A 14,246-nucleotide genomic window follows, 5' to 3' on the forward strand; every position below is an offset into this window, starting at 1 on the left:
CACACGTCTGGACCCCGAGAGCGTCATAGGCTATGTTGTGAGGTGAAATTTTAACCCCGAGCTTTCCAATTCACCAAACAATTTTGCCCCTATCTACATAATGGGGAAAAAAATGAAAGGAAAAGTGTTGGAGGCAAATTAACAGCTGCCAGATGTGAACAAGGGGGACTTAAAGAATGAGAGCGATGGCGCCAAAGAGTATATACTGTACAGTTGCTAAGGTGGGGCCCCGACATGGGATAATCACCACACCACCACGGGGATATGAACACACACACAAAATGCGCCACACACTACCACGTGCTCGAACACATATACCACCCTCAGCGCATATTTCACCACACATACACCAACCTCGCCACATAAAAGTCAAAACACAAAAGTCGCCGCTCAAAACTCGCCACGCGCAAAACTCTCCACATGCAAAACTCGCCACACGTGCAAAACTTACCTCATGGAAAACTCGCCACACGCAAAACTTGCACACGCGGAAAAAATGCCACATGCACAAAAGTTGCAACACATGCAAAAGTTGCCTCACACAAAACTTGCACATACTCAAAAGGCACCACACATAAAACTCGCCACGCGCAAAACTCGCCATGCGCAAAACTTGCTGCACACAACTTGCTACACTAACCTGTCACATGCAGCTCGACACACAAAAAGTTGCTACACGCATGGCGCCACACAAAACTCATCTCACAAAAGTCGCTACATGCATGTACTCAACTCAACACACACAACTTGACACACGAAACTCGCCCTAAAACACACACAAGTCTGGTATTATCCTTCAAAAAGAAAAATCTGATTAATAAGCAGACAAACTACAAGAGCAACAAATGTACCATATAGGAATCCGGCAGCTGTCAGTCACATGACCAGTCTATTATGTGTATGTGCGAGCTAATATATACTGCCAGGGGGTGGGCTTACTGTTGGCTGGGGATTTATCAGGCTGCCAATTTAGCTTACAAATACGGAGGTAAAAATACTGACCAAATAACGTGTGAACGAGGTCTAATACAGGAGGAGATGACATACAGATATATACTATATACAGGAGGAGATGACACACAGGTATATACTATTTACAGGGGAGATGACACACAGGTATATACTATATACATGAAGAGATGACACACAGATATATACTATATACAGGAGAGATGACACACAGGTATATACTATATAGAGGAGGAGATGACATACAGGTACATACTACATACAGCAGGAGATGACATACAGGTATATAGTATATACTGGAGGAGATGACATACAGGTATATACTATATACAGGAGGAGATGACACACAGATATATACTATATATAGGTGAGATGACACACAGGTATATACTATATACAGGAGGAGATGACATACAGGTATATACTATATATAGGAGATGACATACAGGTATATACTATATACAGGGGACATGACACAGCAGGTACTGTATATACTATATACAGGGGAGATGACATACAGGTATATACTATATACAGGAGATGACATTCAGGTGTATACTATATATAAGGGAGATGACAAACATGTATATACTGAGGTGAAAATGAGAGGTGTGAGGTGAAAATGAAAAGGTGTGAGTGCAAAATGAGAGGAGTGAGGGAAAATAGTGGAGTGATCGGAAAATGACAGATGTGAGGTCGAAATGACAAGTGTTAGGGGGGAATGAGAGGTGTGAGGGAGAAAATGAGAGATGTGAGGGGGAAAATGAAAGATGTGATGGGGAAAATGAGAGGCGTGATGGGAAAATAAGAGAAGTGAGGTGCTAACCACAGATATTTACTATGCCCAGGCAACACCGGGCTCTTCAGCTAGTATATAATATTTTTCATATAGAAATGTTTGCAAACAGTGCAAACATTGCATTAATACATTTTATTTACTATTTTAAAGGGACTCTGTCACCTGAATTTGGAGGGAACAATTTTCAGTCATATGGGCGGGGTTTTCGGGTGTTTGATTCACCCTTTCCTTACCCGCTGGCTGCATGCTGGCTGCAATATTGGATTGAAGTTCATTCTCTATCCTCAATAGTACACGCCTGCGTAAGGCAAGATTGCCTTGTGCAGGCATGTACTACGGAGGACAGAGAATTAAAATACTTTTTTCCTAATGTGTTTGTTTTATTAACCCTTTATTACTATTGGATTAATAATGGATAGACGTCTTATTGACGCCTCTCCGTTATTAACCTGGCTTAATGCCACCTTACAATAGCAAGGTGACATTAACCCCTTATTACCCCATATCCCAACGCTACACGGGAGCGGGAAGAGAGGGGCTAAGTGCCGGAATTAGCGCATCATACTGATGCGCCATTTCTGGGGCGGCTGCGGACTGGTATTTGTAGCCGGGGGGGGGGGGCAATATCCATGGCCCCTCTCTAGGCTATGAATATCAGCCCGCAGCTGTCTGCATAGCCTTTCTGGCTATGAAATATAGGGGGACCCCACGTCATTTTTTTAGGGGGTCCCCCTATTTTAATAGCCAGTAAAGGCTACGCAGACAGCTGCGGGCTGATATTCATAGCAGGCTACAAATATTGGCCCCCGGCCGTCGGCTTTCCCCCTCTGGCGCAGAAAATTTTGCAGGAGCCCACGCCGTTTTTTTTTTTTTTTTTTAATGAAACATATTGTTCATTAACCCCTTTCTGCCAGCTGACGGAATAGTATGTCAGCTGGCAGTATCCCCACGCTTTGAGGTGGGCTTTGGCGGTGAGCCCATTTCAAAGCTGCAACTTGTCAGCTGTTTTCAATACAACAAAAAAAATGTACATGATCTCTAAACAGCGTAGCGAGAATAAAAAATCAAAAGCCAAAATTATGTTTTTTTGATCGCCGCAACATTGCATTAAAATGCAATAATGGGCGATCAAAAGAACGTATCTGCACAAAAGTGGTATCATTAGAAACGTCAGCTCGGCAAGCAAAAAATTAGCCCTCACCCGACCCAATATCTCAGAAAATATAGACACTACGGGTATCGGAAAATGGCACAATTATTTTATAACTTTGCTAAAAAGAGTTGAAATGTTTTTACCTCTTAGATAAAAAATAACCTAGACGTGTATGGTGTCTATGAACTCGTAATGACCTGGAGAATCATAGTGGCAGGTCAGTTTTATGCTGTGTGCACACATTGCAGATTTGGGTGCAGAATATTCTGCACAAAATCTGCATCTCCTTGCAGAAAACGCAGCTGTGTTTTGGATGCATTTTTTTCACGTTTTTTTTCATGTTTTTTGCGCGGTTTTGATGCGGGTTTTTTGTGTGGTTTTAATGCAGTTCTTGGTGCGGTTTTTGTGCGGTTTTGATTCAGTTTTTGCTGCAGTATTTGATGTGGCTTTTTGCGTGGTTTTGATTCAGGTTTTTGATGCTTTTTTATGCAGTTTTTGGTGCAGTTTTGATGCAGTTTTTTGTTATGAACTGGTGGTTTAGGAGCAACATGGGACGAGCTCTGGAGGAGGTGGTACCTGTACTAACCGCAGTTCCTGAGCTTATCACAACACTAGAAGTAGCCGTGGGATGTTCCTGTCACTCCCTAGACACCTCGTCACAGCCGGAGGACTAACTACCCCTAAAGATGGAAACAGGAAAGCTATCTTGCCTCAGAGAAAATCCCCAAAGGAAAGGCAGCCCCCCACAAATATTGACTGAGTGGAGAGGGAAATGACATATGCAGAATGAAATCAGAATGTAGGAAAGGAGGCCAGTCTAGCTAGATAGATAGAACAGGACAGAATACTATGCGGTCAGTATATAAAAACTAGAAAAATCCACCACAGAGTTTACAAAAATCTCCACACCTGACTAAAGGTGTGGAGGGTAAATCTGCTTCCCAGAGCTTCCAGCTTAACTGAATAAATCCATATTGACAAGCTGGACAAGAAAAAACATAGAAAGAGCTGAACGATTAAGTCCACAATATGTGGACAGCAAAAGAACAAGCAAGGACTTATCTTTGCTGAACTGGTCAGAATATCAGGGAAATCCAGGTAGAGATGTGAATCCAAGCAGGAACCATTGACAACTGGCCCAGGCTGAAGGATAGAGCCAGGATAAATAGCCGAGCCAGAAAGACGATCAGTGGAAACAGCTGCTGACTGCTAAATCCAAGGAGCAGCAGTTCCACTCAAAACCACCGGAGGGAGCCCAAGAGCAGAACTCACAAAAGTGCCACTTACAACCACCGGAGGGAGCCCAAGAGCGGAATTCACAACAGTTTTTGGTGCAGTTTTGATGCAGTATTTGGTGCAGTTTTAATGAAGTATTTGATGCAGTTTTTGATGCGGTTTTGATGCAGTTTTTGGTGCGGTTTTGATGCAGGTTTTGGTGCGGTTTTGATGCAGTTTTTGGTGCGGTTTTGATGCGTTTTTGGTGCGGTTTTTGGTGCGTTTTTGGTGCGGTTTTGATGCGTTTTTGGTGCGGTTTTGATGCAGTTTTTGGTGCGGTTTTGATGCAGTTTTTGGTGCGGTTTTGATGCAGTTTTTGGTGCGGTTTTGATTCAGTTTTGGGTGCGGTTTTGATGCGTTTTTGGTGCAGTTTTTGTGTGCTTTTGATGCTTTTTTTTGGTGCGGTTTTTGCATGTTTTTTGTGCGTTTTTGTATGCGTTTTTGAAAGCTAAATAAAGATGTATTATTGAACTAAAAAAAAGATTTGTGATGTCATTATTGTCCAACCTCCTCTTTTACATTTGTCCAACCCACACTCAATTACACACAGATAGATAGACATATAGATGATAGATTAAATGGATAGACAGAGCTACATATAGATAGATCTATAGATGCATACATCTATCTATTCCTATATCTATCTATAGATATATCTGGATAGATATATCTATTGATAGATGTATGGATAGTGTAGGGTGCGTGTCCACTGTCCGGACTACATCCGAATTAGCTGCAGATTGGATGCTGCGTACTTGTAGTCCCATTGGATGATGCCTGCACACACACCCCAAAAGACCCCCCGCACAGCCCCGCACACACCCGAACAGTTCCGCACACACCCGAACAGTCCCGCACAGCGCCGCACACATCCAAACAGTCCCGCACACATCCGAACAGCCCGCAGACCCCGCACACACCTGAACAGTCCCGCTCAGCACCGCACACATCTGAACAGTCCCGCACAGCGCCGCACACATCCAAACAGTCCCACACACATCCGAACAGCCCGCAGACCCCGCACACACCTGAACAGTCCCGCACAGCGCCGCACACATCTGAACAGCCCGCAGACCCCGTCTGCACACACATACACGCACACCGTCACCGCCCACACACTTCCCTCCTCCCGAACTGCAGCGTTTCTCGGACCCACATCCGCAGCGAAACTGCAGATCTTTTTTACATCTGCGGTTTTGCTGCGGATGTGCCCGACTCAATGAAAGTCTATGGGTGCAGAAACGCTGCAGTTCGGCACAAAACAAGTGACATGCTGCGGGGAAAAAAAGCTGCATTTCGGTGCGGCTTTTTCCGCAGCGTGTGCACAACAAGTCTGCGGCTCCCATAGACTTACATTGGTTGAGCACTACAATGCGGATTTGATGCAATTCTGTGCAGCAAAAAACCCTGCGGTTCTGCAATCAAATCCGCAACGTGTGCACACAGCCTTAGCATTTAGTGAACCTAGCAAAAAAGCCAAGCAAAAAACAAGTCTGGGATTTGCACTTTTTTTGCAATTTCATCGAACTTTGACTTTTTTCACATTTTCTGTTACATGACATGGTAAAACCAATGGTGTCGTTCAGAAGTAGAACTTGTCCCGCAAAAGATAAGCCCTCACCTGGCCATACTGACGGAAAAATTATGGCTCTGGAAAGAAGGGGAGCGATAAACGAAAAAAGCTCCAGGGGTGTAGGGGTTTAGAAACATGGATATGGATATATCTATGGAAATAGACATAGATATATAGATATATCTGTATGTATATATCTATCCATCCCATATCTATCTATTATCTATCCATCTGTGTGTAATGGAGTGTGGGTTGGACAAATGTAAAAGAGGAGGTTGGACAGAAATGACATCACAAATCGTTTTGAAGCTAGAGGAGGGAGGGGTTTGGCTGTGTTTTGGAGTGGGTGTGGTAGGTTCCTGCTTAGTGGCAGTGCAATGCATCATGGAACTTGTTGTATTAGAGCACAATAACTCAGGAGAAAGGAAGTTGTCGATTAACCCCATGAGAGCTGGATCCAGCACTGAAGATATGCTGCTACAGCATGATAAAAGGTAATATTGCTAAAATAAAGACAGTGGATCTTTTCAGTGGCACATAATAGCAAGATTTTTGAAAAAAAAATATATATATTGTAGTGGACAACTTCTTTAAGTCCTGACAGATGGCTTTGGCTGCAGCTTCGGTTGTCTGATCCAGGGTCGGAGTCACCACTGCGAACTTGGTGAAGTGTACTGTCATCACCAAGCAATATCCGTAGCCATTGTATGAAGTTCCGATCATCAGGACCTTCAAAAGCGAAAATCCTAAATAGGAGCCCTCTGTTCTGAGGTTTGTTCAGCTCACACTGATTACATATTTGGGAAACTCCTTTGACCTTCTGCCGCAATTAGGACCAGTACACCAGTCGTTGCAACCACCGAAGTGGGCACCCCTCTCATGAGCTTCTTTAGCCATCTGCATTATCAGCCCGTCTGGAGCCACTACTTGCCTGGTAACATCGAATTCTCAAGGGAATTGAATCCTTCGGCACAGCAGGCTATCTTTCAGGAAGAGCCTTTCCTACTGGCCCGAAGATCTGCAGGATACTTGGTGTCAAAGCAGCTCTAGCTTCCTGATCAGGCTTTTGCACCAGGGCAACCCACTTCCTCAGCCTTGCCAGCTCCAGATTGGACTGTTGCAGTTGTATCCACTCGTCCCTTGAGCGGCCAAGAATTTGGGTGAGTCTGGGCTTAAAATCCGTGATCTCATCACTCTCAAGCTCTTCATCTAAGTCTGTTTTTGGTCCGACTTGGGTGATTCGGGACAAGGCATCCGTATGCGTATTCTGGGACCGATAGGAGATCTTGTACTGATATTTAGACATCTTTGCGAGCCACCACTGTTCTAGAACTCCCAGCTTTGTATTTTCTAGATGGACCAGGGGGTTCTTGTCCGCCCACATGTGTATTTCTGACCCCGACAAATACTCAGCAAACTTCTCAGTCATGGCCCATACCAGCACCAGAAACTTTAGTTTGAGCGAACTGTAATTGTCCGGATCCTCTGTGTCTCTGTGACCTACTAGCATACGTGATCACCCACTCTCTTCCTTATTGTACGTGAGCCAATAGTGCCCCTAGACCTTAAAGGCTTCAATTGGTGTACAGCGCGAAGGGCTGCAAGAAGTCAGGGTAGGCCAAAATTGGGGCATCTGTCAATGTCATCTTCAGTGCCTGAACTGCTAACTCTTGTCATGGGCCCCATTGAATGGGTTGACGTTTGGCTACCCAGCTGGGCCCGCAACAACTCATTGAGTGGTACCGCAATCTTGGCGAAGTCCCTTATGAAACTGCGGTAGTATCCAGCTCAGCACTAGGAACGCTCACAGTTTTCTAAGGTCGGTAGGCGTGGGCCCCTTCAGTACTGCAGCCACCTTCTCTGTGGTAGGGTAAACTCCCTCACTAGGCACGATGTGTCTCAGGTGTTCAATTTTTCACTTGAATAGGTGACACTTCTGGGGCTTTATTTTTAATCCTTGTCTTTGAAGCCGCTCGAGCACTTGCTCCAGCTGGTGAAGATATTCTTCAAACGTGGTGGAGTAGATGATTATGTCATCCAGATAGATCAAAGTGGCTTCAAAGTTCAGGTCTGCCAAGCATCTTTCCATCAACCACTGAAAGGTTCCTGGTGCTTTCTACAGTCTACGGTTGAACTCGAACACGCCCGTAGGGAGGACAAAGGCTGTTTTCTGGCAGTCCTTCTCAGCCACCGGGACTTGCCAGTAGCCACTGGCTAAATCAAGTGAGGAAAAATATTTGGCTTTTCCTAACGCAGATAGAGACTCCTCAGTTCTGGACAAGGAATAGGAGTCCCGTACAGTACACGCGTTCAGCCTCCTGTAGTCCATGGAGAAACTCGCGCAGGATACTATCTTTTTTTCCGAACACAATGGGGGGCCGCCAAGGGACTCTAGCTCTTGCATCATCATGCCATTGCACAGTATGTGGGCCAACAGTTCTTTCACCTCCTGGTACATCTGAGGTGGGACCTGCTGATAACTCTCTCGAATGGGAGCAGTTGTTCCTGTAGGGATCTCATGAGAAAAAGCATGGGTGCACCCAAAGTCATCTTCATGCTGTGTAAACACTTCTCGATATCGCTGTAATAACTGTTCAACCTGCCAAACTTACCTCAAGGAAAATTCAGTGATGTTGTCCTCCATCTGTTCCAAAAGGTGAAGTCCAGCCAGTGGTTTGCTTTGGCTTTCCTGACTATCAAGCGACACCGCTCTGGTCCATGGGTCTCTTCCCACAGGTGCCAGTCCTATAGCATCAGGTCTGGGGAGATCTTCCGCCATTATATAAACTCGAGCCACTTCTTGTTGGGGATCAACTGTAGAATTGCTCCACTTACATTTTTACAGCGCACAGGTATTTGTCCCTGTCGCACGGTGGCTAGCGTGTGGGCAACCAATAATCCGGAGATCGCTTCTTCTCCATCAATAGGCTCATTATTGACGTCCACACTCTCTAAGGATACATGGGCCAGTACTGGCATAGTGAGTACAGTCTGTCCCACTGGCAGTGTCACTGTGGCTTCGGACGATATCAATACTTTGCCAAGATACTGTGAGGCAGTGGGTAACTTCTGAATTTTGCTGACTCACACTAGTTGCTTGAACACCTTTTTTACTTGCCGGGTCACGGGTGGAACGGGTCCATCTGTTTTTATCAGGGCCCTCAGCTAAGAATTGTCCCACCTCTTTTTGCACATTCATGCCCAGGGTTAAAATGGGTCCTCTGCCACTGGACCCCTTTGTCAACACTATTCCTTTTCGGCCCAGATCCTTCCCGCACATCTGAACAAACACCCACACTACTCTGCTACTGGGATAGGCAGTTGATTAGCCGCCACCAGTCGGATGGTGTGTTCTTTTCTGGAGCAAGGAACTTTGGGAAAATGACTCTGGAAATATGGCTGAGACCCCGTGTCAATCAAGCAGTGAATGCTTTGCCCATTGAATTCAGCCCAGGTAATTTGTCTCTCGGAGACAATATCCTCAGAATTCTCTCTTCCACCCTCTGAGGCTCGAAACCCCATGGTATACTCCACGATGGTGGGGTTCATTAGTTAGCTGGCGCCCCCGTCTCCACCTTTCTCAATTCGGACAGTCTTTTGAAATGTGCCCCCTTCCACTTCAGGTCCAACACTCTCACTCGCGTTCTGCTGATTGGCTATGTACGCAACATGTTGTGATCTAGAAGGAGCAACTTTCCTCCTCTGACCTCCTCTCACGTGAGTTCGGGTGATCAGCTGGAGGATTGGCAGCAAGGGTCCCCTTAATGCTGCACAGCTCACATCGAATGTCACACATCTCTTGATGTATCTCCTGCACTCATTCGGGCTCAGCAGGGCCGGCGTCAGCACCCGGCGCACCCGGGCAAGTGTCGGGGCCCTGGCGAGACGGGGGGGCCCATTTATGGTAGTACACTCACTACATCCCTGCTGTGTGTGTGACTGTCTGTGACTCATCCGACGGCGCCTCGGCTGCAGGGGGCACAGTTAGAGCTCTGTTTGAGCCGTTTCGCCGGCGCCTGGCGCTGCGCAGCTGCAATAGCAGCAATACTCACCTCCGCCGGCCCTCACCATGGATACACAATACACTTCTGGGCGACGCTGGGTCATCTCCTGTTACTTCCGGTCGGCTCATCATCCTAACAGCAAGAAGACAGAGAGAGCCCCACGTCGTCCAGCATCCACCATCCAGGACATGAGGACAGGTCCAGCAGCGGCAGAGCCAAGCAGGAGAAGACGAGCAGCAGCTGCAGTGAGGACGGTGCACCCTCTCTCCTGCTGGCTGCTGTGTCCACAACGAGGGCGATGGACGGGCCGGCGAAGCAGTGAGTGAGTCAGTGACTCGTCTGCACTTTGCGGGGGCAGAATATGGGATGCAGGCAGCCTGCTGCTGAGCCTGTCTGCTGCGTGACTTGACCGAGCACTGACCCTTTTACTTTCAAAATCTGATCTCAGACAGCCAGTGTCACTCATTTTAGGTGTTGCCTTATTTTATATACTACGTCACGGGGCTGTGCTGTATACTGCGTGGGCTGTGTGCTGTATACTGCGTCACGGGCTGCATGTTATATACTGCGCGTGGCCTGCGTGTTATATACTGCGCGTGGCCTGCGTGTTATATACTGCGCGTGGGCTGCGTATTATATACTGCACGTGGGCTGCGTGTTATATACTGCGTGTGGGCTGCGTGTTATATACTGCGTGTGGGCTGCGTGTTATATACTGCGCGTGGGCTGCGTGTTATATATGCGCGTGGGCTGCGTGTTATATATGCGCGTGGGCTGCGTGTTATATATACTGCGCGTGGGCTGCATGGATGTTTACTTTAAAAAGTTTTCCATTAAAAGTTGGTCATATTCAATGTATCCAGTTTTTTCTTTGCAGCAAGTTCAGCTAACAATAAAATGCCTACTGGTAACTGAGGAAGTAGGTCACAACAATTGCCATATAAGGGGTTGACTTATATAAAGCCCCTCTACTGTATGGTATTGTAGAATTTACAATAGCTATCGCTCATGTAAGAAGTTAAATCTGGCATTGTACTATACTTTTTTATTTCTTATCTGTGCATCATGAATCGTGGTATGTGTTAAAGGGGGGGCCCACTGAGACTCGTTCGCCCGGGGCCCTCAAAAACCTGGAGCCGGCCCTGGGGCTCAGTACATGTTGACTCAGGGGTGACCGCTTCTTCATGACTCCAGACAGCGGTGATGAGAACAGGGGTCTCTCTCTCTCTCTCTCTGAGACTGTAACTTTGACCCCCTACCTCAAGGAAACACAGACCGGGATTCAGACATGGGCTCTCCTTTAATATCGGCTTCAAAGAGGAGCCCTTTGGTCCAGCAACAAGTTGGTCCCGCATCACTTCATCCAAGAGACCCAGTCCTAGGTGCCTGTCTTGTGTCTTCTTGGTGATATGAGCCGTCAGTTCCTGCAATGCATTAAGACACTGAGCTATGGTCTCACTTTCCCCTTGGACCCCCTGGAACAACTGCATGCAGAGGTGCCTTAAAGGTACCGTCACATTAAGCGACGCTGCAGCAATAGCGACAGCGATGCTGATCGCTGCAGCGTCGCTGTTTTGTCGCTGGAGAGCTGTCACACAGACCGCTCTCCAGCGACTAACGATGCCGAGGTCCCCGGGTAACCAGGGTAAGCATCGGGTTGCTAAGCGCAGGGCCGCGCTTAGTAACCCGATGTTTACCCTGGTTACCAGCGTAAAAGTTAAAAAAACAAACAGCACATACTCACCAGCGCGTCCCCCAGCCTCTGCTTCCTGACACTGACTGAGCTCCGGCTCTAACAGCACAGCGGTGACGTCACCGCTGTGCTTTCACTTTCAGTTTAGGGCCGGCGCTCAGTCAGCGTCAGGAAGCAGAGGCTGGGGGACGCGCTGGTGAGTATGTGCTGTTTGTTTTTTTAACTTTTACGCTGGTAACCAGGGTAAACATCGGGTTACTAAGCGCGGCCCTGCGCTTAGTAACCCGATGTTTACCCTGGTTACCAGTGTAAAATATCGCTGGTATCCTTGCTTTTGCTGTCAAACACGGCGATACACGGCGACCTAGCGACCAAATAAAGTGCAGACCTTCTAGCAGCGACCAGCAATTTCACAGCGGGATCCAGATCGCTGCTGCGTGTCAAATACAGCGATATCGCTATCCAGGTCGCTGCAACGTCACGGATCGCTGGCGATATCGCCTAGTGTGACGGTACCTTTAGTCCGTGGTGTCACCATGCATATCCTCCAAGATTTTTATCTTTTCCTTAGTGTCCCTAGGTGGGCGGTACATAACCGTCTGCCAGGCCTCCCCATCAAGCGTCAGGAGGGTTAACTCGGTCTGAATGGAAGAGGTCAGGGAATCCATACGTAGCATACTTTTCAGCATCTCTGCCCAGTCCCACAGCAACGCGCTGCTCCATGTGAACTTCAGAAGGTTGCTGACCATAGCCCCCAAGGTTATATTTCCCTTGCCGGGCTTGGTCACAGAGTGGTCCACCATCTCTGTATCTGATTGTTGCATCCTGCCAAATACGCCAAAAGTAATGCAGATGTCTGGATGCAACGAGCAGAGATCACGAAGTGGAAACAGCCAAGGGTTGATATAATGCTATCTATATACAACAGTAACTTTTAAACAATTAGTGTTAGTAGCTATTCAATTTAACAGTACAGTAAATAACAACAGGTTTAGAATAAACAAGAAAGTCTTTCACTAATTAACGTTAGTGTCCTTTTTACAAAGGTGGTGCGCCCAGTCTTGGGAGTCACCACGTGAGTTCTCACTCAAAGCTCTGGTTCTAGCAGGGGTCACCGGGTTTTCCTGCTAGGCTGCAAGTCTCTTCCTAAAATAGTGTATTAAACCCCATTGAGCCTCTAACGCACCAACCGGCCCCTTTCAACCTGTATTCCTAGTCACAGCTGACCCCGTTACTGTATGATAGCTGGAAGTGATGGCCCTGCTCACTCGCGCTGTTCCTCCTCAATTGCATGCGTGGCTCTCCTGTTGCAGTCTCCACATGGGCCTTCTCAGCTTGACCATCTACGGAAGTCTCTCAGGCTCAAGGCGTAGAGGACTGGGCATCAGCTCTTGATGGACATAGTCGGGCCTCTGAGACTTGACCAGCGCAGGGAGCAGCTTCTGACTCTGACCAGTGTAAGCCGTTCTTGGTGATATTTTCTGGGAAATCTAGACCATGCCAGACAGTTACCGACATCTGGGTGGCATATACTCCCCCCCCGAGGCCTGCCACGCTGGTCTCAATGGTGTCTCTGGAGCACATGTGCCCAGATCCATTCCCTGGTGTCAAATAATAATAATAATATTATTATTATACATTTTTATAGCGCCAATTATTCCATGGAGCTTCACATGTGAACGGGGCAAATATAGACAAGTACAATAAACATGAGTAAAACAAGGCACACACAAGTACAGGAGGAGAGAGGACCCTGCCCGCGAGGGCTCATAGTCTACAGGGGATGGGTGAGGATACACTAGGAGAGGGTAGAGCTGGTCATGCGGTGGTTCAGTAAACTGGGGATCACTGCAGGTTGTAGGCTTGTCGGAAAAAGTGGGTCTTCAGGTTCCTTTTGAAGGTTTCCGTGGTAGGCGAGAGCCTGTTGTATTGGGGTAGAGAGTTCTAGAGTATAGGGGAAGCACGGGAGAAGCCTTGGATACGGTTGTGGGAGGAAGAGATGAGAGAGGAGTAGAGAAGGAGATCATGAGACGATCGAAGGTTGCATGCGGTAGGTACCGGGAGACCATGTCACAGATGTATGGAGGAGTCAGGTTGTGAATGGCTTTGTATGTCATTGTTAGTGTTTTGAACTGTAGCCTCTGGGCAATAGGAAGCCAGTGAAGGGCCTGGCAGAGATGAGAGACTGGGGAGTTACAGGGAGACAGGTGGATTAGTTGGGCAGCAGTGTTTAGGATGGATTGGAGTGGTGCCACAGAGGGGAGGCCTGAGAGTGGGAGGTTGCAGTAGTCGAGGCGGGAGATGATAAGGGCATGTACTAGTGTTTTTGTGGTTTCATGGTCAAGGAATGCACGGATCCGGGAAATGTTTTTGAGTTGGAATCGGCAAGAGGAGGTAAGGGCTTGGATATGTGGCTTGAAAGAGAGTGTAGTCAAGGATCACCCCGAGGCACCGAGCGTGTGGGACCGGGAAAAGTGAGCAGACATTGATGGATAGGTCGGGTGGAGGGGTAGAGTGAGGTGGGGGAAAGATGATGAATTCTGTTTTGTCCATGTCCAGTTTTAGAAAACGAGCAGAAAAGAAGGATGAAATAGCAGACAGACATTGTGGGATTTTAGTCAGTAAGGAAGTGAGGTCGGGTCCAGATAGGTAGATCTGCGTGTCATCAGCGAAGAGATGATATTGTAAACTGTGCGATTCTATGGGCTGTCCCAGGCCGAAGGTGTAGATGGAGAAGAATAGGGGTCCTAAAACTGAGCCTTGGGGAACACCGACAGACA

At 47.3% G+C, this 14,246-nt stretch overlaps 1 protein-coding gene across 1 annotated transcript in view; it reads left to right on the forward strand.

The window, feature by feature from the left end:
- LOC143767241 (uncharacterized) overlaps positions 1-14,246 on the forward strand; it is a 37,709-nt gene that overhangs the window by 8,084 nt on the left and 15,379 nt on the right. The window lies entirely within an intron of this gene.

The sequence above is a fragment of the Ranitomeya variabilis genome, chromosome 4, assembly GCF_051348905.1.
Source record: "Ranitomeya variabilis isolate aRanVar5 chromosome 4, aRanVar5.hap1, whole genome shotgun sequence".
Lineage (NCBI taxonomy): Eukaryota > Metazoa > Chordata > Amphibia > Anura > Dendrobatidae > Ranitomeya > Ranitomeya variabilis.